Source organism: Neomonachus schauinslandi, chromosome 1 (assembly GCF_002201575.2).
Source record: "Neomonachus schauinslandi chromosome 1, ASM220157v2, whole genome shotgun sequence".
Taxonomy (NCBI): Eukaryota; Metazoa; Chordata; class Mammalia; order Carnivora; family Phocidae; genus Neomonachus; species Neomonachus schauinslandi.
The window spans coordinates 212876925-212904189 of record NC_058403.1 but is presented as its reverse complement, the minus strand read 5'-3'; the positions used below and the strand labels follow the sequence as shown (position 1 = coordinate 212904189).

General features: G+C 58.3%; 1 protein-coding gene and 1 pseudogene across 1 annotated transcript in view; both read right to left on the bottom strand.

The window, feature by feature from the left end:
* The window catches only part of GNG7 (G protein subunit gamma 7), a 119455-nt gene that overhangs the window by 11124 nt on the left and 81066 nt on the right, over nt 1-27265 (bottom strand). The gene's annotated exons all lie outside the window — the stretch shown is intronic.
* LOC110593929 lies at nt 1709-2375 on the bottom strand (annotated as a pseudogene).

Genomic DNA, 27265 nt, shown 5'->3' with positions numbered 1-27265 from the left:
TTTGTTCCCTCAGCACGAGGCCCTGTTGTGGGGCCCACCGGCACGCCGCTCCTTTTCGGGGCTGTGTAGTATTCCACCTGGGGACAGCGTGGTATGTTGGCCCGTTCACCAACTGGGCGACGGCAGGGTCGCTGGCGATGGTGAAGAATGCCCCGATGTGGGCGCCTGGGTGGCTCAGTTGGTTAAGCGACTGCCTTCAGCTCAGGTCATGATCCTGGAGTCCCGGGATCGAGTCCCGCATCGGGCTCCCTGCTCGGCGGGGAGTCTGCTTCTCCCTCTCCCACTCCCCGTTTGTGTTCCCTCTCTCGCTGTGTCTTTCTCTGTCAAATAAATAAATAAAATCTTGAAAAAAAAAAAAAAAAAAAAAAAAAAAAAAAAGAATGCCCCGATGTGTGCTCGCACACAGGATCTGTGGGAGCCCACGTTCCCAGTCCTCCTGGGTGAGCGCCAGGTGTGGGATTTCCAGCTACTCGGGCAGGTGTATGTTCAACTTTACAAGTTAAACAATTTCCAAAGTCATGGCACTAGTCTGTACTTGGCAATAATCATAGACACGGAGTTACAAACATAGTACAGAGTCCCGTGTGCCCTTCTCCCGACAGTGACGTCCTACGTGACCGTGGGACATCATGAAGCCGAGACAGGGAGGCTGGTCCATGCCATGCTCAGGTGTCACCAGCCCTCCCATGACTCATTTCTGTGCAGAATGGATTTCTGTCCCCACCCGTCCCTCCAGGAGGGTCTGGTGGCCATCCCTGACCGAGTGCTGAACCCCTTCCTCCAGAGCTCCTCGTGGAGCTGGGCCGCCTGCCCGCAGGCCTGCCCCACACTGCCGTGAGACCCACGGGGCAGACGAGGTTTGGCAAAATGCTTGCTGAGTGGATGGATGGGCAGATGCAGGTGAAAAAGTGTGATCAGAATTGGCGGCAGCATCGGCCGGGAAGTCTGGGCTCCCATCTGCAAAGCTATGAGGTGGCTGAACCCTTGTGTTTATCAAATCCTAACATGCTCGGTCAACAGTGGGGAGGCCAGGTCTCTTCCCGCCCTGCACCTTGGACACTGGGGCCAGACTGTTCTCTGTGATCATCGCCCCGCCCCACGCCCTCAGTGCCAGGAGCACACCCGTCGTGACAACCACAGACGTCCCCAGACACTGCCCCATGTCTCCTGGGGGCAGAATCTAAGTCCTTTATCAGAAGAAACTGCAGCTAAGAGAGGCTCATTTGGGCAAAACGTAAAGTTTTTTTGAAACTGAAATGGTAATAAATGAAAACAGAAGCTTGTTTCAAAAGGGGTTTAATTTTCTTTTCTTTTTTTTTTTTTTTGGTGGAGAATGTTTATTGTATAAAAGAAGTAAGGGCTACCCCTTCCTGGGGCGCATGAACAGGACCCACCCCCCCCAACCTCCCCCATCAGGAAGCCCAGCCGGGGGCTGCCCTGGACCTGCCCCTGCAGCCCGAGGGAGACCCTGCTCCCTTCCAGCCTCCTGTGGGGTCCAGGTAAAGCTGGAGCTGTGCCCCCAGAAAAAGGAGACAGAGCAGACAGGACTCCACTGCCCCAGCCCTGTCCCCAGGAGGGGTGGCCTCATCCCCATGCTTCTACCCCCTCCCCACCCACACCACTCCCCCACAGCAGACTCAGGGACACCAAACATCTCAACACGACAGCAAACACGGGTCGGGCGGGGCTGCTCTTCTCGAAGCAGGCTCTAGAAGACTGTGCACTTCTTCCCCGGCTTTTTCACGGGGGGTGGGCAGAGCACAGCCCGGATGGCCTCGTCAAACACGGTCTTCAGGCCCCGCTGAGTGAGGGCTGAGCACTCCAGGTACTTGACAGAGCCTGGGAGCAGAGAGGGTAGGGGCTGCGATCTCGCGGGCCATGGCCAGGCCCTGGGGGTAGGTGATAGGTGCCAGCTTCTTGTCCCGAAGCCGCTCGATGGTGTCCTTGTCGTCACGGAGGTCCAGCTTGGTGCCCACCAGGAGAATGGGCGTGTGGGGGCAGTGGTGTCGCACCTCTGGGTACCACTTGGCTCGAACATTCTCAAAGGATGCTGGGCTCACCAGGGAGAAGCAGATCAGAAAGACATCAGTTTGGGGATAGGAGAGCGGCCTCAGCCGGTCATAGTCCTCCTGCCCGGCGGTATCCCACAGCCCCAGGTTGACCGGCTTCCCGTCCACCATCACGTTGGCAGAGTAATTGTCGAAAACGGTGGGGATGTACTCTCCCGGGAAGGCGTTGGTCGTGTAGCTGATCAGCAAGCAGGTCTACCCCACGGCGCCGTCGCCGACCACCACGCACTTGATGGCCTGCATGGGCGCGGGCCGGGCGGGCGCGGCTGCGAGCCGAGCTGCGGAGAAATGCCCGGCGCCGCAGCGGCCGCGGACCCGAGCCAAAGGGGGTTTAATTTTCTTAGCATCCAGCGACCTTCTGTGACTGGAAGTCACACAGGGCGAGCTGCCCCTTGAAATCAACCAACCACACTTTCGAAGCAGGTGAGGCTGCAGGTGCTGGAGAGGAGAGAAGCGGAAGGAGGAGCCGAGTGGAAGGAAGGTGGCAGGCCTAAATTCTGCACAGACCTCAAAGCTGTGTGGCTTTGGGAAAGTTACTTCCCCTCTCTGAGCTCCAGCAAACTCTGCGGTGCTCAGAACGACACGCACTCCCTGGGCCAGGCCTGGCACACCTCCAGGTCCCCAAGTTCCAGTGCCGAGGAATGGGGGCGCCCAGAGGCCGGCAGCCACGGAGCAGGCCCTCTTTGAGGCACCGTGGCGACTGCTAATCATAAACGCAGCTGCTGGAGATACGGAACCAGAGACAGGTGCCCTGCACGTCCTGTGCCCAGCGAAGGTGGAAGGGCCGGCTTGCTGGAAGCTATTGAGAAATCCCGCTCCCCACGGAGCTGCTGCACTGCGGTGGCCACTCCCCTCAGATGCCCAGGAGCCGCGTGGGACGGGTGCGTGCGTGATCAGAGGTGCTCCGGCCTCTGGGGACCCTCAGCCACAAAGCCCTCCTGCGGAGCCCGCAGAGCCTCAGGTCTCAGGGAGAAATGGAGTGATTTCCGGGCACCTCGTTCCAAGGGACAAAGGTGGCCGCTGGCTCCTGAAGGTGCAACTGGCATGTCTGGAAGTGGGTTCACATCCCAGCTCTGCCCTGACCTGGGTCTTAGCTTCCTCCACTGGAAAATAAGAGGGCGGTTCTAAAAGCTGAGAAGGGTTCCCAGTTTGTCACCGGTGGTTCTAAGATCCAGATGATCCACGTTGGCGGCTTCCGCCGACTAAGTCCCTTGGACTTTGAATGAAGACCTCTATCTGCCGATTCTGGCTTACACCACCGTGGGCCCGCTAACATGGACAGGCTCTCCTGCTGAGGGCAACCAGAAAAGCTGGACAGAACACAGGCATATCTGCTTGAGGGCACTGGAGGGTTATTAGTGAAGAATTTACAGCTAGGATCTGGGGGAGGACAGAAGCCCAGGAGTCTGGCTTTTGGGGTAACTTTTTCCCAGGACAGAAGGTTTGCTAAGAGGCTGAGTGGTGCTTCCATCAGCCTTGCAAGGCTGGCGATACGGAGATTGAGATCCAGGGCCCTGCAAAGGGAGAGCGCTGGGAAAAGTCCCCCTTGGTACAAACGGGGAGAACAAAGCCCTGCAGTCCAAGCATAAGAAAAACTCAGATGTGGTAACAACATGGGCAGATACTGTGTGTGTCTTTCTTGGGCATTTGAATGAATGGCAATTTCTGATTAGACTGTGTTTTTTTTTTTTTTTTAAAGATTTTATTTATTTATATGACAGAGAGAGACATAGCGAGAGAGGGAACACAAGCAGGGGGAGTGGGAGAGGGAGAAGCAGGCTTCCCGCTGAGCAGGGAGCCCGATGCGGGGCTCGATCCCAGGATCCTGGGATCATGACCGGAGCCGAAGGCAGACGCTTAACAACTGAGCCACCCAGGCGCCCCAAGACTGTGTTTTTTTTTAAAGATTTTATTTATTTATTTGACAGAGAGACAGCGAGAGAGGGAACACAAGCAGGGGGAGTGGGAGAGGGAGAAGCAGGCCTCCCGCGGAGCAGGGAGCCCGATGCGGGGCTCGATCCCAGGACCCCAGAATCATGACCCGAGCCGAAGGCAGACGCTTAATGACTGAGCCACCCAGGAGTCCCTAGACTGTATTTTAGATGGAATTTAATTTTACCGTCACTTCTACCATAGGTGACATTACCTGAGAGAATTTTCCCAAATAATCCTGCAAAATTATGTGGTCCCTGCGTTTATTACACACACAAAAGGATACGGGTAAACAGGATACAGGTAAACCCTTAAAGCGACTGCAGTAGAGTGCCGAATAAACCCAGCCCCTGGGACCGGACTGAGGCAACCCTAGATAGCGGGTGGCCCTAAATGCCAGGCACAGGTAAACAGTCTTAGGACTCAAATTATTTCCACAGACAGGTCGGCAAGCACAGTATCGAGCACACAACCAGCAATAACCAGGCAGACGAGGAGATAAGGCCCCACAAACAAAAACCAGCAGGAATAACGGGCAAGATGAACAGACTCACGGGGGTTCCCGACACTGGAGTTGACAGACACTTTAAAATAATTGTGTTAATTACGTTCAAGGAGATGCGTAGCTGAGACTGGGGTTTTAGCAGCACGGGACACTACAGAAGAACCAGTGGACATGTGCGTGACGCCCATATCTAAAAGGTAGGAACTCCGCGGAGAGAACGGTATTATTGAAGACGACTAAGGGGAAAGTTGGTGAGCTGGAGGACGGTTCGGGGAAAACATCCAGAACGAAGCACGGAGACGCAGAGGGGAAGGAGAGACGGAGGAGAAGGTGAAAGACAGAAGGAAGCAGTAAAGGTGTAACACACATGTGACCGGAGCTCTGGAAGGAGAAGAGGGAGGATGGAGCAGAAGCATCTCTGAAGTGGTAACAACAGACAGTTTCCCCCAAACTGAGGATGAAACAAAATACTACTTTCAGCCACAGATTCACCTAGAACCTCGGGCAGGATAAGCATCTTAGACACTGACAGAGAACTAGCCATAAGCCCAGGAAAAGGTGCTCCCTGATCAGTTGTCAGGGAGATAGGAACGGAAAACTGTAATGGGAGGCTCCTTCATGAGCGCTATGGGGGCGAGAATGAAAAAGACTGGCAGCTGTAATACTGAGGACGGCGCTGAAATGCTGGAAGTTGCAGGCGTTTCTGAAGGGAGTGTAGAACAGTACAACCACTCTGGAAAACGGGTTGGCAGTTTCTGAAAAGGCGAAACACGTACCTAACCCATGACCCAGCAGTTCTGCTCTTAGGGACCTACCCAAGATAAACAAAAACATACTCCCAGGAAAGGACTTGTACGAGATGTTCGTACGTCTTTATTTATAATAGCAAAAACTGGAAGCAACCCAAATGCCCGCCAACAGGAGAACGAATAAGCAAACTGCGCCAATTCATGCCATGAAATATGGTGGCATTTACAATGACAAAACCAGCCTACGGAGGAGAGGAGCCACACGTGTGAATCTCAAGAATATCTTGTCCAGCAAAAGAAGTCAGACAGCAGAAACGTTTTATGTCTTGACGGAGGTGCATGTTTGTCAAAATTCATCCAGCTGTATATTTAAGATCTGGTCATTTTACTGACTGTGAATCACACCTCAATAAAATCAGTTAATTACAAAGCAAACAAGCAAACGTAAGCTGCTGGAGGGAAAAGCACCACCATCAGGCGGACTCAGGGAAAACCCTAGACCTGGTGAAAACAGACTTCCAGATTTAAGGTGAAATACAGACATTTCCAGACAAACAGGAACAGACAGCCTCTTCAGCAGACCCGCCTTGTTAAGGTAGAGTAAGAGGATATTAGAGAAACATGAGCCCAGACGGAAGGGAGGAAATGCGTGAAGGAGTGAAAAACCCGGGACAGAACTTGACAAAACCACTCGAGAGTTCTCATGGAAAACTCAGCAGGGAGTGGAAGCCCCCGGAAATGCCTCCGCACCCCAGTCACCAGCTCCCTAGTCGCCTCCAACCAGTTTTTCAACAGCCGTTCTGTGCGTCCGCCTTAAACATTTTGGGATGCTCCCTTTTATTACGCCGTTTTGGTAAGTGCGCCCCAGCGACTGCAGCCCTGGGTGCTGCTTCGGGAGGATGCCAGCGGCATCTTCTCTGGGCCGTGTGGCTTCACACACAGGAGAAACTGAGTCAGCACCTGAAAGCTGCATACACACCTGCATCTGGCCCAGGCCCAGAACGAGAGACCCACGGCCGGCCGGCCGCAGACTTCTCTGCCCGCCGGGCCCTCCCCACACTGCCTGCAGCCTCAGCAGGCCCCTGTGCCCCCTGCACCCCCCCTTCCGACAGCTGGAGCCTGACCCTCCCTTACGCAGAAACCGCGAGGGGGCCTCGCTCCCTCACAGAATCAGGTGCAAAGTCCAAGCTTGTCACTCACTGTGCTCTGCCGGGAATTCCCCCAGCATCTCTCCTGCTGTTGTGGCCTGAATGTGTCCCCCCAAGTTCATGCAGAGATCCCAAGTCCCAAAGGGACAGCGTCAGGAGGTGGGGACCTCCTGAATGGGATCAGTGCCCTGAGAAGGGGCTAAAGAGGCCTGAGTTCTCTTCTCCCTCCATCTGACCCCACTCTCTGGGTGTGGGTGCTCCCCAGGTAATGCAGAGGGCCATCCTGGGCCTCTCTGTATGCGTTCCCACCACGTGTGCCCAGGGGATCAGTACTCCTGGCCGCCTGCCTCTTCCAAGGGCTGCCAGTTCCTTGGGCATGGGGTCCACGTCTTCCTCCAAAATATTTTCTGCCGTGGCCCCCTGAATCACCTTTCTAGGAGAAATCTCACCATACGACTTCTCTGCTTAAAACCATCCCCAAGCGAAATTTTAGAGAAATAGGACCTGTCACACACGTGGATTCACACCCCGCGTGGCCTTCTGTGTCTGGTTCCCTCCCTGAGCATTGTGGGCTCGGGGTCCCTCCCCAGGGCAGCCCCTGTTCGTGGCTGAGTGATATTCCATCATGTGTGTGGAGCAACGTTTTTAAGCAAACGCTTTTTACAAGAAAAGGAAGAAAAAGAAATACCTCCTCTTGCTGCTGTTGAAACCCAAGCCAATGCTGTTTTCCCAGTAAGAACTAAAACCAGTGAACGGCTTGCCAGACTTAGAGCGTGACGTGGAAGACTCGTGTTTCTGGCGGGTGGGCAGGAACATGAGGGCTAGCCTGCATGCGGTGCTGGGCGATGGCGTGCAGACCCAGTCCTGGGCACGTGCCCTGGCTCTCCGAGCCCCAGCTTTCTCACCTGTAAAACATGGAGCTGGAGAAGTATCTGATTTGTTACATAGGTAACGTAAAGATGGGGGGCGCCTGGGGGGCACAGTCGGTTAAGCGTCCAACTCTCAGTTTCGGCTCAGGTCATGATGTCAGGGTCATGAGATCGAGCCCCGCGGGCTCTGTGCTCAGCGGGGAGTCTGCTTGGGATTCTCTCTCTCTCTCTCTCCCCCTCTGCCCCTACACCCCCCTACAATATATAAATAAATCTTAAAAAAAAAAAAAAAAAGATGGTGCAGCAGCTTCATCCTGTGTAAGCCACGCACACGGGAAGCTCAGTCTGACGACTTTACGCACGCCTGTGAAACCATCGCCAGCCCAAGATCACGGACGTATCCCTCACCTCCCAAGGCTCTGAGCTTCCCAGCTTCTCTTGCTGCTCAGAAGCCGAGCGCTTTCTGGTCATTCTGACCTCACCTTGTGGATGAGGCATCGGAGGCCTGGAGACGGGCAGAGGTTTGTTCAAAGTCACCCCCCCAGCAACTTGCAGAAACGGCAGTAAAGAGTACTAGCAGTCCCTATCATTCGTCAGGGCCATGATGTCCGGCACCACGAAGGAATTACTGTGCCCATTCTCACATGTTTGCAAACTGAGGCTCAAAGATGTGCGCACGTTAATAACCTTCCCGAGACCACATGGCTGGTGGAGGTTGGACCAGGGTTCGAATGTAATTCCCAAACCAGGACTCGTGGGGAGATGAGCCCTGGGGGCCTCCTGGCCACATCCCGCCGCATTGCCCTGTCCCCCTCCGTGCCGACTCCCCGTGGACAGAGGCAAGCTTCGAGGTCAGGGCTGGTGTGGACTTTGTATCCTCCACGGCCCGTGTACTTGGCAGAGGGCTTAGGGAGTGGGGTCTACGGCGCTCCCGGGTCTGAGGGTTTACGGTTCCAGGGCTCTCAACACCCACACCGGTCCCAGGAGCCTCAGGACCACTTCTTCCTTTGGGGAAGGCCTGGCTGCTGTGTGTGCTGCAGACGTCGGGGGCCTGGGGCGCTGAGGGCTCCGAGAGAAACCCGAGTAAGCGTTAGTGACAAAGGTCTTAGCTGTGTGCTTCCTGTCCAGCAGCGTGTAGGCGAAGCCGGGACTCCGAGTCCTGGGAATGTTTTCCCACGGACGAGAGCACCCCTCCCTGCCACCTTCCCACAGCGTGGCCCATGTGAGTCCGAGAAACCCGTGTGTTCCCTGGAAGGCATGTCACCTCGGCACCCCGTGGAGGACCCCCGGGGGGGCTTCCCGGGATCATATTTCTGTCTCCTCGGCCCTCCCCTGATGGGACTCAGTGAGTCGGACGGAGTAACGGGCGCTCGAGCTCAGCTCAGGCCCAGACGTAGCGGGCTCTGAGAGGCCATTCAGACCCTGCGTCGCGCCAGGGTGCTTAGCATGACAGCGTCTGGAGCGCCCCCAGGGGGACGCACGGCAAGCAGACGCCCGAGACCCCCCTGCGGGTGCGCAGGCTGAACCTCGGCGTGGTGGCGTGCAAAGCCAAGGTGCACACGGGGCCCTGCGGGGATCCCGGGGCTAAAGCGGGTCTGCTCCCTGCCTTCCTGGCACATGCCCTGGGCTGCGGTCCCCCCCCCCACCCCGGGAGCTGATGCAGCCTCTCTGTTCCGCCCGGGGTGCCGACTCCACCCCCGGAGGTGTTTTCCAGCTTCACAGGAAGCAAGGACAGCCAGACAAAAATGCCCGCGACCCCTCCGAATTCCACACATAGCTCTCATAGCTGGGGAGGGCGCCACCCCCGGCCGCTCCTGGAGCCCGCACCCCAGCGGCCTGCGCTGGCTCCTTACGAGAAGAGGAAGAGTGCCCTGCCGGTGGAGGCTTCCAAAAGTTGGCGGGCTGGGATGCGTAGCCGGAAAAGAATGTGAAAAATGTGCCTGGCGGGGCGGCGGCCAGGAGGGAAGGGCCTTCAAGGAGCGGCTCGCGGGCCCAGGGTGCTGGTGGCCTGAAGGCGGTGTGGCTGAGGACCCCTCCTGGCAGCGCCAGCACCGCTCCCCCCCCCCCTGCTGTTTAAAAGGAGGGAGGTCAGGGATGAGGTCTGGGCTGTGGGGAACCGTGTTTCTGCACCCAGGGGGCTCGGGCTTCTGAGAGCCGGGGGGAGGCAGCTGGGGGGGTCTCGTGTGGGCAGTTCCAGGCTCCGAATGTTCCCTGACAGCCCTGGGGCCCCTCGGGGAGGCCCACTCACATCTCTTCTGCAAGGTGTGAACTCGCCAGGCCCAGGGCTGCAGAGGCGGGCCCGAGGCTAACTCCCACGCTGGGGAAGCAAGGCCAGGGCTGATGGCACCTGAAATGAGGTGAGCGGGGCTCTGGAGTCGGTCCTTCCAGGAACCCACCGCTCAACCATCCCGTGTCTCCCACACAGACACGTCTTCAGGAAGCGGCAGGAGCATCAACGAGACCCAGCCTCCGGCCCCGGGAGCTCCAGGGCAGGCCTCCTCAGGGCCAGGGTATGCGTGCCTGTTGGAGATGAAACAGGTGTGGGGGGCTTCCCTCTACGATGACCCCCAGTGACTGCATACGATCCCTTGGCCTTGAGTGTGGGTGGGACCTGAGTAGAGGACCCAAGCTCGCTCCAGGGAAAGACTCTGCCATGTGGTAGCAGCGGCTTTAAGGCGGGGAGATTGCCCTTGGTGGGCCTGATAGAATCAGGGGAGCCCTTAAAAGGGTGGAGAAACTATCTGAAGCTTGAAAGGGATTTGGTGCAGAGAGATCCCTGCTGCCGGCTCTGAAGATGGGGGGCTGGGGCATGGAATGGGGGCGGCCACTAGGAGCTGACAACCAGCAAGGGAGTGGGGACCCCCGTCCTGCAGTTGCAAGGGGCGGAATTCTGGAGCAATCTGAACGGGCACAGAGACCTCAAGCTCCAGAGGAGACATTCTGACTTTGGCCTGGTGAGACCCCGAGCCGGGAAACCAGCCACGCCATGCCCGACCTCTGACCTCCAGACCTGCGAGCCAACTCCTTTGGGACAGTTTGTCACACAGAGCAGAGCTGGCCCACAGGCCAGGGCGAGGCCGGAACAGGGTCCCCGGACTGTGGGGCCGGCTTCGCTCTAGCACTCTCTGTGCAGGACGTGGGTCCACAGCCCGGGATGGTCCCAGCTGGCCTTCGCTCTCACCGCTGAGTGTGGACACTAAGCTCAGCGTGCTGCGTTCGTGACTCCTGCCATTCTCCTTCTTCACTGCCCAGAGATGTGGGCACGGCATCCGAACCAGCGTGGTCCCCCGCAGTGCTCCGTTAGTGGCCGCAGCCAGCCCTGGGGCTCCGGTAGGCTGCGGCGTGAGGGCGCGTACAGGTCACCTCCGGCCGCACAGCCTCGCGACGCCCAGCTCGGACAGCCCGGCTGCTCCTCTCCAGCCCCCTCATGGGGCCGCTGGGCTCATGGGGCCAGGGTGGGGGGAGTCAGAGCCCCTGGAAGTTTGGCTGGAAGGGGGTGGGGCCCTTGGGGCTGCAGAGGCTGCGAGGGCAGGGGGCAGGCGCACAGCGACCCCTCGTCTTCAGGGAGAACAGAAACAGCCTCCAGTTTGCTTTAAAACTTCCAGAACCAGCAACTGTGCAGCTCACAGAGCTTCTGAATCTGTGTCTCCCGGGGACAAGAGGGAGACGCCCGCCCCTGCCAGCCATCACTTGGGAAGAAAAAACCCAAACCCAAGAAACACTAAGGGGCAGCCAGATTCTAGGGGGGGCGGGGGGCACAGTGCTTGGAGGGGGAATGCAGCCCCCACCCCCCTCCGCCGGGGAGGACTGCTCCTGGGTACACGGCGTGCGGAAGGAGAGACCGGGTGTCGATGTCGACAGAGGAAAAAGTCCCAAAGCAAACAGAGGGAGACAGAAGAGGGGGCGAGGAAGCTCCGAGGTGCCGGCACAAGAAGCCGCCCCCTCACAGGGCCTGTGGGCGGCACAGTCACCTAGATCAGCGCCCGTGGTGGGTGAGGCCCTGGCCCCGCACGCCTCCAGGGGCAGCCTTCTCACTGTAGTGCTGTCATGAGACCCCTGGAACAGGGACCTTCACCCAGGGGGACCACGCCCCCAGGGGACACGGGGAGGTGCCCGGGGACGTCTGTGGTCCTCACAACTGGGGGTGCTCCTGGCACCGAGGGGGGGGCCAGGGATGCTGCTGACCCCCCCCGCAGCGCCAGGGATGCCCCCCCGCGGAGAGGACCTGCCCAGATTGTCAGCAGCGTTGGGGGCAGCCGGGGGAGATCCTGTGCCAGACTCCAGAGAAACGTGCACACGGCGAGGACAGCACAGCCTGGACACAGGCCAGAAAGTCAGAGGGAGGGGCAAGTGCCTCCCTGTGTCCCCAGAAGCTGGGCTGGGGTCACGCCACAGTGGGGACCTCCGAAGAGCCCCGGGAGCCGTGTTGGCATTTGAACTTCAATACTAGGCAGACACAAAACCTCTTTAACCCCCAACCCTGGCCTCCGCCACCCACCTCTGAAGCCCGTCCGAGGCTCCAAGCACTGGGCCCCCCACCCCCCTCCCGCGGCCTCTCCGGGGTCACAGTCACCCTGGCCTGGTGTGGGGCGGGCCGGCCACGTGAGGGCCTCCTCTGAGCCTTTGTGCATCCGTGACCTTTTGGTGGGGTGGGGGGCAGGGAAGCTCCAGTTGGGATTTTGCCAGGTAGATGTTTCCCAAGAGAAGCCACGGACCCCTTGGAAAACAGCGTCTCGTGACTCCCCTGTCAGCCTGGTCCTTTTGTGCGCGGGCTAAATCGGTCCCCCGGGCGGCTATATTTAGAAAGGGCTGGGGACTCGGGAATGAATGAGGTGCCCACAAGCGAGGGAAAAACAGCGCTGCAGGGCACACGGTGCTGCCGGGGGCTGAGAGCGCGGCGCCCAAGAATGAGCCGGCTTGTGGGCGCGGGTGGTGACCAAGGGTGACGATGTGGCTGATGCGGGAGCAGAAGAGAAGGCTCCCTCTGTCACCGGGCGATGACTGCAGTCATGTGAGGGTTTGCAAGCCCGATGGCTGGGCCGGGACACTGAGCACTCCTGCCCTTGGCTTCTGAGCACTGAGGCCCCGCGAGGGGCAGGAAGGCCGGGGGTGGGGGGAGGGCAGACGCAGCCTTCCCACCTTGGTTCAGGCAGGTCCTTCCCCCCCAACCCCCCACGCGCGGACGAACTCCTACATCCCCAACAAAGCCCTGGGAACATCATCCCCTCAGCCAGTCTGCGCAAGACCCCTTCTCGGGGTGTCCTCAGCTCCGTGGACGCTCCCCGGGCCCTTTATGCATTCCCTGTGGTCACTGTCACAAATGACCACCAACTTGGTGGCTTCAAACCTCACACATATATTCTCTGACCATTTTGGAGGTCAGAAATCTGACATGAGCCTCCCGGGGCTAAAACCCCGGCATGGGCAGGGCTGGTCCCCCCGGGGCCCCCGGGAGACCCGGCTCCGGCCTCTTCCTGGCCCGCGGCCCCCCCTCCATCCTCACCGCCAGCGGCGCGGGGTCTGCCCGTCTCTGGGACTCCCACCCTCTGCCTCCCCCTCGTGAGGGCCTCGTGAGGACGCCAGGCGCCCCGGGAACCCAGGGTCACCCCCTCCTCGGGGGCCGTGACTTGCTTGCCCCTGCAAGTTGCCCTCTGCATGGCAGGCATCTATTCACAGGTTCCAGGGGCCAAGATGGGGGCTCCTGGGCACCTCGACTCCTCTCTGCTGTGCAGAAGGGGGGCACATGCGCAGGAGGACGGGCCTCAGACCTGGACCGTCAGTGGCAGCTCCTTGCTCTTGGATGCTGGGTCGCTGGCCAACACCCAGCTCCTGAAGGCTGCGCACCGCGTCACAGAGCATCTGTGAAGTCCCCAGGGATGTCCCACTCCACCTCTGCTGTGGCTGGAAAGTCCGGGGACAAAGCAGACGCAGAGGGGCTCTTCCTAAGGGCTGTCACTGGGGGCATTTTGCATGTTAACAAGGAAGAACAACAGAAACAAACAGCCCATAGTGGGACTGACTGAATAGTTTCAGACTTTCCTGGTGTGGGGGGCGCGGAGTCTACAGTGGGGTCTTGCTGGGGTGACTCTGTGGTCATCACAAGTGGGGGGCTCCTGGCATTGAGGGGTGGGGCCAGGAATGCTGCTCAGCCCCCACAGTGCCCGGAATGCCCCGCAGGGAGGGCCCCAGCCCAGGGTCTGTGGTGCCGGCGAGGAGACCTGGTCTAGGGATATCCAATCCCACAAGGCAGCTTTCCCATGAAATCTGTGTTCGGTGTTGGTCCCTCCCGGGTCAAAGGAGAAGGCCAGCTCCCAGTACCTGCTCCTGGTGCACACCCCATGAATCCTTGGTGTCTAGGCGGGTCAGAACTCCTGAGGGTCCCCAGATGCCCCCGCGGTGCAGACAGGAGGGTCTGGGGGGGCCTTTCTCTGCACTACAGCAAAGCATCAGGATGTCTGCATGGAACCCCCCACTTGAGTTCTAACCCACGTGGGTCTGGATGGACGTGTGACCCCGTAAACAGAGTAAAGGGACAGAGAAGTGAGAGGCCCAGCTCGGGAGGCCAGCTCCGGCCAGTGCGGGCAAGGGGAGGGCTTGGCAAGGCCTCAGCCACGGGGCTGCTGGGCCGCACGCTCGTTGGGGGCATGGACAGGGAGCAAAGGAGCTGCGTCAGCCACGTGGTGCTAAGAGTGGGGTTTTGCTGTCTCTTACAAAACCTTCCAGAGAAGGACACCACCGCAGGAGCCATGGGCCCCAGCGACTGGGAGGGAGGCATCTCAGTGCCTGGGTGCCCACGGGTGGCCACGGCCGGCCGTGGGGTGCCGGGTGCCAGCGCTGGGTTTGTGGGAAACCTCTTCTGGGAGTGAGTTCATCTCCACTCCAGTGGCCTCTGCCCCAAGATGAGGTTTCGATGACCCGCGCGGAATTTCTAACAATGAGATCGAGTGTCTGGTTCTGCTCACGCTGACATCCCCTTTCTCAACCGTCCAAATTCCATTACGCCTTTTCTTGTTACTGCAGGAAGGCAGCCAAGCCCGGGGCTGCCCAGGGAGTGCCGAGTCTCCTGTGACTCTGGCTGGGAGGGGACCGTGGCTGCCGGCGGCCTCGGTGCCCCAGCCCTTGGAGTCTCCGCAGGACCCGGGACACACAGGAAGCGGAGAACGCACAGAACGCGTGAGCGTGATCTTGCGGGATCCGCACGGGACTTCCACAGACGGCGGAGACTCCTGCATTTCTGTCCCCACCCGTGAGATCTTCCTTGCTGGCGTGGCCAGGGACGGCTGTGTTTAGGAAGCCCACGTGGCAAGGAGCGGGGCGTGAGCCCCAGGAGCCGACGGCCGCCCCAGTGACCGGCAGCAGGCACCCCGGTGCACGGCCCCACAGCTGCAAGGAAGTGAGCTCTGCTAGCACCCCGAGGGAGCTCAGGGGCAGGGGCTCCCCCAGTCTCCAGGTGAGGCTGCAGGCTGACTGACACCTGGACAGTGGCCCTGTGGGACCCTGGGCAGAGGACCCAGCAGGCTGCGCCCAGATTCCTGACCCCGGAGACTATGGGAGAACACCTGCGTGGAGTTTGGGGTCATTTGTCATATGCAGCATCACTAATACTGCCGAGGGGCGTGGCTGGAGATACCAGAGCAGGAACCCAGGCCTGGAGGAGGTGGTGGGCGCAGCCCGATGTGGCCACTAGGACATCCCCCCACTTCATCCTGCGATGTCACACCACCTGGGCCTTCTGCTCCTAAATGAATCTGACTCTAAAAATAATCTATACAGAATACAAAAATAATGCAAAATAATAAGGTCTCCCTCCTGACCCCAAGATCCCTGACGAAAATCATCGGTCTCAGAAGAAACAGCTGTGTGTCCTGTTTCGGGGAGAAAGCCCACGGCCACACAGAACCGGGAGGGAGCCCAGGTGTGTCCGAGAAGGAACCAAGCCAGCGAATATGGAGATCCGCTGGTCGACCAATTCCAGGCCAAAGAGCCATCTGCAACGAAACACTCCTCACCGGGCCGGGCTCTTGGCTGCCTTCCAGAACAAACTGCCGGGTACACCAGCGGACCTCTCTGTGACCAGCGCAGGCGCCCAACGGCCCGGGACTCCCCGCCTCACCGGACGGCTCGCCAGCCACAGTCCTGCCTCCTCCCCTGCTGCCCCCGAGCGCGGGGGCCCCGCCTGCGCCCACATGGGTCCCACGCCTGCACCGGGAGGGACACGGTCCCCTACACGCCCACCACGCCAAGGCAGAGACCAGGCGGGGCCAGGATCCCGCCCCGTGTCCGAACACTCACACCTGCCGTTTCAGGCGTTTGGGAAGGCCTATCAGCCATGCCCTCAGCATAGGCACGCGATGCCGGAGCGCAAGAAGGCCCTGGCCGCGATTCCAGCACCGCGACCCCTCCGCAGCACGCTGGGTCTTCCGCCTCTCTTCCCTACACCACTTCTTTTTAGCAGCTTTAGAGATGTCAGCTCAGAAACCACCCCACTCACCATTTAAAATATACAATTCGACGTTTTTTGGTATATTACGTTGTCAGTTTTTAAAGCGCATACATACGGTAAGATGTATGTATAACAGCACACTTGTTTTAACCATTTTTTTCATCAAGCAGGCACCACACCTACTGTGGGGCTCGAACTCGTGACCCCGAGATCAAGAGTTGCAGGCTCCACTGACCGCCCGCGTTTTAACCTTTTTTTTTTTTTAAGATTTTATTTATTTGAGAGAGAGAGAATGAGAGACAGAGAGCACGAGAGGGAAGAAGGTCAGAGGGAGAAGCAGACTCCCCGCCGAGCAGGGAGCCCGATGCGGGACTCGATCCCGGGACTCCAGGATCATGACCTGAGCCGAAGGCAGTCGCTTAACCAACTGAGCCTCCCAGACACCCGTAAAATCTTTTTTTTAAAAAAGATTTTATTCATTTGACAGAGAGAGAGAGACAGTGAGAGAAGGAACACAAGCAGGGGGAGTGGGAGAGGGAGAAGCAGACTCCCCACTGAGCAGGGAGCCCGATGCGGGACTCGATCCAGGGACTTCAGGATCATGACCTGAGCCGAAGGCAGACGCTTAACCAACTGAGCCACCCAGGCGCCCTCGTTTTAACCATTTTCAAGTGTGCAGTTCAGTGGCATTAAGTATATTCACAGTGTTGTGCAACCACCACACTCCATCTAGTTCCAGAACATTCCATCACCAAAAGCAACCCCGTCCCCCTCCCCCCGCAGCCCCCGGCCCCCACGAGTCCCCTTCCCGTCCGTGGATGAGCCTGTTCCGGACGTGTCACCCACGTGGACTCACACCCCGTGTGGCCTTCCGTGTCCGGTTCCCTCCCTGAGCGTCCCCGCCCCCATCAACGGTCACTCCCCACCTTCTCCCTCGCCCCCGCCCCCTGAGCCCCCTTCCCGTCCGCGGATGAGCCTGTTCCGGACGTGTCACCCACGTGGACGCACACCCCGTGTGGCCTTCCGTGTCCGGTTCCCTCCCTGAGCGTCATGGGCTCGGGGTCCGTCCCCGGGGCTGCGCGTGTGGGCGCCTGGATCCTGCTCGCGGCCGAGGGACATGGCATGTTTGGTTCATCCGTTCATCGGTTGACGGAACTTGGGTTGTTTGCACTCTCTGGATGCTGTGACTGTGGGTGCACACGTATCTGCAGGAGGGTCCAGCTGCCCCCTCGGCTCTCCTCACCGAGTCCCCAGCAACCACCCCGTCCTGCCCCTCCCAGGGGCTGTGGCGATGGCCCAGGGGCCTCTGAGGGGCCGTGCAGCTGGGCAAGTGGCCGTGCAGCCTGGGAGACCAGGGGCTGGTGAGCTTTCCACGTCTGCTTGGCCGGGCCGTGGGATGCCCAGGTGTGTGGTCAAGCATTATTCCGGATGTTTCCGTGAGGCTGTTTCTGGACGAGACGGACGTGTAAACCAGGGGGCTTTGTGAAGACAGGAGGAAGATCTCTCAGGTCCACGACCTGACTTCACACTCTGAGGAAACACAAGAGAACCCCAAAGCTGGTAGGAGGAAGGAAGTGACAAGCGCAGAGTGGAGATAAACGAAACTGAGACCAGAAACACGGCGCAAGCGTCCATGAGACCCCAAGCTGGTTCTCTGAAGGGACGGACAGCGCTGTGACCCGTCTGCTGGACTGACTGGGAACAGCAGAGAGGAGGCGCATATCACAGGCGGGGGGACGAGGGTGACGTCACCACCAGCCGTCTGGAGCTGGACGGGGTTCGGGCGGGGGGCGGACACCGAGAACGACCAGCACAGGCAGCAGCCGAGCCGGCTGGACGCGCTTCCCGGACGTGCACACGTGGGGCGAGCCCCGCCCCGGCTCCAGCGCCCGGGGTTGTGCGTGCTTAGATCTAGGGCCTCGCTTCATCTCTGCAACATTCTTGGGAGGCTGGGGATGTTATTTCCGTGGCAGAGATGAAAGGAATCCTCCGAATGCGACAGAGCCGGGGTCTGCATGTGGGTTTCCTGGCCGCGAGCCCCGAGCTCTTTCCACGGCGACACGATGCCCCGCGTGTCATGTGAGCACCAAGCACTGTGGTTTGCTTGTTCCTTTTTTCTAAAAAACAACAGATTCCAAACTCATGAAGTAAGATAGAATGCTACATACCTTTTCCAGTTTTTCCAAAGAGCACCGCTTTCCCCCGAATGAGAAGGGGGAGAGAGAGAGAGAGAGAGAGAGAGAGAGAGGAGAGCGGTTCAATAGTTTTGCCTTAACCATCTCCCGCTTTTCTCAGGGATATACTTTGCTGTCGCCAAAAATGTGGCGTGTGAACTGGAACCGGCTGTGTCTTCCAGAGAAACTGGGGGGTCTGGAGAGTCTGCTTTACTCTCTACAACCAACCCTGTGTGGAGAGACACTTGTGTTTCCCTGGGGGGCAGGGGGGTTCGAGTGGAACTCGAACTGGAACTTCTGGAACTTCCACTATCCCATTCTGGCGCACGACAGGCCGGTCCATCGGACACACCAGTATCAGAAAAACAAAACACTCAGGGACTGAGCCTTGAAACGTAACGCTCAGTGTTTTTCCATGCCTGGTTTTCTACTTTGCTGGAAGCCACGTGCCGGGACCGAAGAGGGAGAGGTGGAAAATGCAGACTCGGGGCAAAGCAATTAACCTCGGGTGGAGGAGGTGACAGGTATATGGGCGCAGGAAGGCGCGGGATCTGAGGCTGGCTGCCGAGGGCCAGAGGGTCCACAGGAAGGCCAGGAAGTCCTGAGATCACACAGGGGTGGGCCCCGGGCACTTTGGAGCTGTTGTTTTCCAGGGAACGGGACCCCTGCTCCAGGTGGAACCCTGGACAGAGCTGAATCTCTCTCTGATACTGGACACCCATGGCAGGACAGGCGCTGGGGGCCACCGTGTCCAGCTGTCGGGTGACCCTGAGACTGAGTGCAAGCCTACACCCCGTGCTGCCCCAGCTGCCATGAGAATGCACCACTGGGGGGGGCACCCCTTTCCCGCTTCCCAGCACAGCCACGAGGGAGAGGCGAGTGTCCCGTCCAGCTGCATCACTGTGGCCAGCACTGGCCTCCTATGTGTGTCTGAGGACGCTCCAGGCTAGGGAGTCCAGGCAGATGCCTTGGTCTGGGCCCCCAGGGGGACCCCTGCAGCCGCTGAGGACCCACCACACTTTGAAAAGCCGGCAGCTAGACCCTCAAGTTTGGGGTGGGGGGAGTGGCACTGGTCCGTGGGGCTGATTCTGCTGTGGGCTTGCCCTGGGGGCTCAACAGAAGCCCCTGCCCCCGGGCCAACGCAGGCCAGGCTGTTTCTGTCTGGCTCCCAAGATCTCCCATGCTCTTGAGAGCCGGCCCCCCTTCCTTTGCAAAATTACTAGCTCTTTCCACAAACCAACAGGGTTTTTTCCACTTACACAAAGGGTCTCGCCTCTGCTGCCATGTCTGGGCCACACGAGCCTTTCTCAGCCGCCCTGGGCCCCGGGGGCTAGCATCACAGGCTGGGGCATGGCGGGTTGACATTGGGTGGAAACCTCCTAGCCCACGGCCCAGTGGGGGAGGTCCAGTCAAGGCTCTGGGAGGCTCCAGCGTCTCAGACGCAGGAAGGAGGCAGCTGGGTGGTTTTCTCTAAAGCAGGTCTTTCCCAGGGCACTGGGGACCCCGGGGCAGACCATTCTCTGCCGGGAGTCCTGAGCACCGTGGGGTACTGGGCAGCATCCCTGGCCCCCACCCACTCCATGCCAGGAGCACTCGCTGGAGTTGAAACAACCAAAAATGTCCCCAGACGTCACCAATGTCCCCTGGGGAGCAGAATCTCCCCCAGGTGAGACCCCTGGGTCAGGGGGTTCCACTGACCCCCAGGAGACTGCGTTCTGTAACCATCTGACTCCTGAGCTCCCGGGATGCTGCACACACTTCACTACACACACTGAGTGGGGGTGACTCACAGACCCTGGGGTTGCCCTGGTTTGTCCCCTCTGACGCCTGGGGGGTTACCCTGGTGTCCAGCATGAGCAGGGGTCAGACTCCGTTGCTTTTTCAAATAATGCAGGGTCTCCCTCATGGCCTAGACGTTTGGAGCTGGTTCATTCTCTGCGAGGGCGTCCTGGGCACTGTGGGGGCTGAGCAGCACCCCCGGCCCTCACCCACTAGATGCCAAGAACACCCCCCTTTGTGACGACCACAGATGTCCCCAGATACGGCCCCGTGCCCCTTGGGGGCAGAACCAGCCCTGGTGAGACCCCTGTTTTAAGGGAGGGCTGAGAGAGCCATAGTGGGGGACAGAGACTCTGCCGGCTGGGCTGGAGCACGGTGGGGGTGGGAGGTGGCTGGGGTGGGCCCCTCCCTGAGGGCTGGGCCTCGGGCAAGTCTGCACGGAGCTCCCGTGCTGAGCCGCACTGTCTGCAGCTTCCCCTCTTTCTCAAATTTGCCTAATTGCTAAAATTCATGTGTAACCACAGTCGATTCTCCAGGGGGGCTTGGGGGGATTTCTTGGTCATCCTCGGACACGTGCAGAGCAGTGACAAATCTGTCGCTGACCCCGTTCCCAGCTGAGAGGGATGAGGCGCTCAGCTCGGGCCAGGACCCGAGGGTCCCTCTCGGTCCCGAGTGCCACAGTGTTTGCCTTCCGTGCGGCTGGTGGCCGTCTGCGTCGGCCCAAGTGCAGAGTGGCGGGGCCGGCTGGTGGTCCCCAGCACGGAAGGCTACCACGCAACCCGCGGAGGAAGGACGCACGTTAGACGCCGCGTTCAGCGGCCCTCACGGCGCTGTTGGCTGTGAGCGCAGCGTTAACGAGCCGACCCTGCGTTAACTAAGGTGTCTTTAAACAGAAGCTCGAGCAGCACAAGGTCAAGGTCACGTACGGACCGGCTGCCGGGGGTGTGACCAGAGGCTCGCGGTCACACCCTGTGTTTCCCACACTCCCTTGCTCCATGTGCAGCGTAGCACTGCGTCATGGGCACCAGCTTCGGCATCGCCACTGCCCCCGGAGGCACCCCAGCGCCTCCTCCCAGGGTGCATCCCTATCCTCTTGTCCGTTCTTATTACAACTTTCATCGTCACTAGCCCGGCTCTCGCTCCTGAAGACAGAAAAGAGGGTACATTCTGATCGCCCGATGAGATGTTCAAGTGAGAAGGAAGAACTGCCTAGAAGACTCTGGGAGGTTCTAGAAGAGAGCCAGCCAGCATCTGTTTGGAGGCATTGAGAGGTCAGTCTGTCTGGCCCGAGGGGCAGCGAGGGGGGCTTGAGCACGTCCCGGCTCTGGACACCTGCCCGCTCGCTCTGTGAGCCTTGAAGGCCTGTCTGAGACACAGGGGCCCCGTGGCATTGCTCTCTGCCCTCTGTGAGGACAGCACCAGGCAAGCACAGGGCACTGAACCCACAGCAACAGTGAAAAGAATCCTATAACGCATGTATTACAGAGAGCCGCGTGGCAGGAAATCCAAACTGCTGGAAGTGGGAGTGGGGGCTCCCAGGGTCGGGGCCGACTCGCCTGGGTCCAGTTGAGGGTTACAGGGCTGCAGCCGGCTGCCGCTGAGGGGTTGTGCGGGGTCACGCCTCCCCAGGGCTTACGAACAGTCCTAAGGTGATTTTCTCTTCTTTCCTCTACCTTCCTGGGAAAGGTGTCAGCACTGCTTTTGCAGAGCGGGCGGGGCAGGGCCCCTGATGCCCCTGGAGACACATGTTGCCTGTGACTCGCCTGCTAGACGGGAGGGAGGAACATTCCAGAATGCCTGGCTAATTGTGCTTTTCCATAAGCAAGGCCCTTCTTTATATGCAGGAGTGGGCAGAGGCTTTCACACACCAGCATGTGTGCACACGTGTGTGTGCGTGTGTGGAGGGGGTCGCGGGTCGGGGGGTCTCACCTGGGGCAATCTTGCCCTCGGGCACACCGGGCCGTGTCTGGGGACGTCTGTGTCTGTCACGAGCGGGAAGTCTGGGCACAGAGCACGTGGGGCCCCGGGATGCTGCGCAGCTCCCACAGTGCCCGGGATGCCCCCCCAGAGAATGACTTGGCCTGTGCGGAGCACACCAGTCTAGGTCACTTTGCAGCCATGGATGCAAGCAGGCACTGCTGCCCTCCGTGGCCACACGTACCCCGACCCCTGGTCTGCGGCTTCACCTCCAGGCGCCGGGCCTCAGCCCCCGCGGCCGCGCCTCTCCTGGAAGGACTGCAAACAGGTTGTCGGTCTACCCTTCTCCTTGGTAGGTCTCAGAAATGCCGAGCAAACCGCCCAGCACAGGAAGCTGCCCCGGGCAGCGAAACGAACGGGAAGTGCTTCTTCATGATTGTGACCAGCTCTTCTGGGGAGCTGGCGGGCAATCCCCTGGCTGGGCACCTCTCAGAAGTGTCTCTGTGTTCTATTTCTCCGAACGAAACCTGGCTCGCGGCTACCATTCACGGCCTCCGCCCGCTCAGGGCCTGGCAATAAAACCCAGCAGGTTCGGAGGGTTCAGATCAAAGCCTGACCATCAGGCACCAAACACCCCAGAGCAGCTGCTCTCGTGCCCTGGGCTCTTGGTCTGTTCTCGGTCCGAAAGCAGGGTCCCAACCTGTCACAGCTGCCGGGGGGTACACTCACTGCTCATTCTTTTTTTCTTTCTTCGTGACCAATAAATAAGCATTATTTATGTTCAGTTGAAAGCGATCCTTACTTTCAGTATCTACGACAGGGTCCTCCCCACCCCCACATTACTGACATCAGCAGACTCACTCTCTGGGGGGGTCCTGGGCGCTGGGGGGGAGCTGAGCAGCATCCCTGGCCCCACCCCCTCCACACCAGGAGCCCCAAGTCATGACAACCACAGACGTTCCCAGACATGGCTCCGTGTCCCCGGGGGGCAGGGCCCCCCCACCCCTTTCCACTGAGAACCACCACGCCAGGATTATGGAGTGTATGTCTCCGAATCACTTCACTGTCTTCATTTTAAGGAGGAATTTTTAACGTAACTGTCGACTTACTCTTTAAATATTTATTTGCATTGAGATAATGGACGTACAGCACCTTGTATTCGGCAACACCATCACCAAGGTAACCGTCAGCTGATCTGAACATTTCTACCTACCCTCCCACCCTCCCCTGGTCTGAGAAGGATGAGACGCATTTACGCAAGTGCATGCAACACACACGTGCACGCATACACACACATGCACACAGGTGCACACACGGATGCACATACATGCAATGCACACACATACACACGAGTGCACACAGCATGCACAAGCACACACACATGCGCGCACACACACGCACAATACACACAGGTGCACACGGATGCACATACATGCATGCACACACGCGCACGCATGCGCACATACGGATGCACATACACATGAGTGCACACCTCATGCACAAGCACACACGCGCATGTGCGCACACACACGCACACATACACACAGGTGCACACACGGAGGCACATACACGCACACACACACACACGAGGGCACACACATGCACACAGCATGCACATATATGCACAAGCACACGCACATGAACACACATACACGAGTGCACACACAGATGCACATACATGCACGCACACACATGCACACACAGGTGCACACACGGAGGCACATACATGCACGCACACACACGCACGCATGCACACACACGGATGCACATACATGCACATACACACGAGTGCACGCACATGCACACAGCATGCACATACATGCACAAGCACACATGCGCATGCGCACACATACACACGAGTGCACACACGGATGCACATACATGCACGCACACACATACACTTGAGTGCACACACATGCACACAGCATGCACAAGCACACACACACACCACATGCACACACAGCATGCACATACATGCACGTGCACACACATACACACGCATGCGCACACAACGCAGCACCACTCACGGAGGAATGCAGGCAGGTGGTGCTGGTGTGGGGGCGATGGCAGATGAAACCAAAGGACAGGTCGCAGAGTGGGGAGGGCGGTTCTGTAGAGGGGCTGTTCCGCACTCATCTTAAGGACGGGTAGTTCTCAGCAAGACGAAAATAACGTCTTTTGGTTGTAATGGGGTGGAGATGGTCCCCCAAATTTATGTTCTCCTGGAAGCTCACCGCGTGGCCTTATTTGGAAAAAGGGTCTTTGCCAACCCTTTGCCAATCCACGTCATCCAGGGCGGGCCTCAAATCCGACAACCGGTATCTTTCTGAGAGAGTGCAGGGGGGTCTGATTCTCAGCCACAGGGAGAGGCCACAGGGCCATGGAGGCACACCCGGGAGGGCTGCTTAGAGCCCCGAGGAGCTGGAGGACGCAGGACGGACCCTCTAAAGGGAGCAAGGCTCTACAACACCTTGATTTGGGACTTCTAGCTTTCAGAACGTGAGAGCATAATTTCTGTTCTAAGTCACCAAGTTTGGGTCATTTATTACAGCCGCCCCAGGAAAAGAATACCTTGGTCATTAAAAAAAAAAAGAACTGGCTGTAGGTGTTTTGTCTCTCTGAAGCTGTGACATGCCAGGACCCCAAGTGAGAAGGGTCCCCCCTCCCTGTTGGACTGACAGACTCACGGCACTTGCGGAAATGTAGAAAATGTATGCCTCACCCCCCTGCCCCAGCACAAGTCCCCTACCTCTGGGTGGTTTGCACGGGAGGAAGGGTCTACCGGCTCCTTCCATCAGGACGAAATCCATGAAAAGTACAGACATCTAGGATTAGGAACCAGGAATGCAGGGCTCCCAAACCTTGGCATCACCTGGGGGCTCCAAGATACACGGATGCCACATCCTGCCCCAGAGAACGTGATGCAGTTGGCCTGGATGTATCTCGCTGCCTCCAGTCCCAGCTGACTCCCCAGCGAGGCCGAGGGCGGGACCCCCGAGGGAGACCAGTGCTATAACCCACAGGAAAGTGAGGCCCGGAGGTCCGGGAGGTCTGATGTGTTCGGTGCTCCCGGACGGTGAGGGTGGGGAGTACGTACAAATGTTTAATGATAGTAAGAAACAGAAACAGAGAAACAAAAAATCAAATTCCTGCCCTAAGGGAACTTTGTGTGTGCGTGTGGGGGATTTTAAAGATACACAAACGGCTGAATAAAGTGTGTGAATAAAGTGCTAAGTTATATACTTTTTTCTGTAAAAGGCCAGATAGTAAATGTTTTTGGTTTTGTGTGACACATGGTCTCTGTTGCAACGACTCAACCCAGTTGCCTCGGTAAATAACACGTAATGGGCGTGCTGTGTGCTAATAAAACTTTATTTGCAATGACAGGCAAAGGGCCAGATTTGGTTTCCTGGCTGCAATTTGCAGAACCCTGACCTACAGGGATGAACAGACTCTGAAGTTAAGAAACGGCAGCTCCTCATAAGGTTAAAATGGAGTTTCTATCTCACCCAGAAATTCTATTCCTAGGTATCTATCCCAAAGAAATTAAAACATGCATCCACACAAAAACGTGTGCCCTTAATGTTCACAGGAGCATTCTCCATAATAGGCAAAGCATAGAAGCAACCTAAGTGTCCATCAGCCAGTGAATGGATAAATAAAACACACACACACATATATATACATACATGCATACAATGGAACATCACTCAGCCATGAAGAGGAGCCAGGCGCCCACACGCGTGGCCCTGGGGACGGACCCCGAGCCCATGACGCTCAGGGAGGGAACCAGACACAGAAGGCCACACGGGGTGTGAGTCCACGTGGGTGACACGTCCGGAACAGGCTCATCCACGGACGGGAAGGGGGCTCATGGGGGCCGGGGGCTGGGGGAGGGAGGAATGGGGTATAGGGTTATTTTAGGGATGATGAAAGTATTCTGGAATCAAATAATGATGATATAATTGCACAACCTTGTGAATGGACCAAAAACACTGAACTGGATACTTTAAATGGGTGAATTTCTGGCAGGTGAATGATATCTCAATTTTCTTAATGAAAGGAATTAAGTAGGGAGGCCTCCTAGAGTAGACAGCGTCCATGCGCAGAGTGCAAGGGTGGAGTGTTGGAGAGCCACGGGAGGCCCATGCGGGGCTGGTGCCTGGAGTTCGGGCCGGGATGTGGGTGGTCAGAGTGAGGAGATGGGGGGAGGTGGCTGTGTGGAGAGTCTGGGCCTCTTACTGGGGCACAGAAGGAAGTTTCCACGCTGGCATGATGTGTCCCGGGTGGAAGGGACTAGACCAGGGCCTCATCTTGACTCTGGAGGTCCCTCCCCATGAAAAAATACTAAACATACTTTATGACCACACTGGTGTAAAGATAAATATGATCCAGTCTGGAGTATTCCATTCACAATTTCTTCTGATTTAAAAGGAAATTGAAGCACCCTTGGGCTTCATGGACAGGCAGAGCTGCAGACCAGGTGGGACAAGGGGGTTCAATGCCCCAAGAAGATGCCCCAAGGGGCGTGGACCTCGGCCGTGATGGGAGGGAGAGGAGTGTGAGTGGCTGGGAGCATGGGGGAGGGATCGAGGATGATGGGGGTCCAGGGGAGCCCCTCTGCTCCCAAACCAAAGAGCAGGGTTGTGGGGGAAGGGAAAAGCAGGACCCGAGATAGGTAACTGGGGGGTGTCTGCTCCCTCAAGCAGCAGCAAGGCCAAGGTCAGACACATCCTTCCGTCTACACAGTCACTGCGGCTGGAGAAGCAAAGCCTGGCCTGCAAGCACACAGGCGCCTTTTCCCCTTGCGGGCCTCTGGTGCTTGGAGTCCGGCTTCCGAGAGCACTCTGGAGCCTCAGCCAGAACCAGCCCTGCCCACACCCTCATCTTGGACTTCTGGCCTCGAGTGCAGGGAACCCTATGTGTGGTGCTTTCTTGTGGCCACTGAGGACACTCACAGACACCCCTGGGTGCGGGCTTGGTCTGATTTTGTGGGGAAGGGTCAGTGACAAGGGGGACAGAATTTGGGCCACGGTGACCCCTGCCCCAGCTGCTTGCTCCCTGCCCCCACAGCTGAGGCCTGAATAGAAGCTACAAAGCAGGCTTGGCACATTTTTCCCGTAAAATGGTTGGCAGCCGAGTCACATCACAGCCACTCACTCAGCCCCTATTGCAGGCAAGTGGCCGTGGGCCATGTGAAGATAAGTGGGTGTGGCCATGTGCCAATAAAACTTTATTAACAAAACGCACTGTGTGGGCCACAGTTTGCAACCCTGGTCTGCAGTTGTGACAGAGAGTGTCTGGCACACAGCTGAACATACTCTCTGGCCCTTTCCAGGAAAGGTCTGCCTGCCCCTGTCTAGGATGGAGTCCTTTGAGCTCCAGCAGAAGGAGCAGGTGGCCCAGAAGGAGAAAAAATGAGCACTCCTCGGCAGTACTGGCTGTGGGTGGAGTGGAGCGGTGTGTGCCGCGTGACGGGGGCGCTCCCTGAATGCGTCAGCGGGATGCTGCTCAGATGTGCAGAAGTGAAGGAAGGGCATTCTCAGCTTACGAGGACTCGGGAAGCGAGCATTTACAAAGCCTTTCTGGAAAATGTCCTTCACAATGCAATCCAGGCATCCGAAGATGAATTTACACACACGGACACACACAAATACACAGGTACACACACACTGTGCGC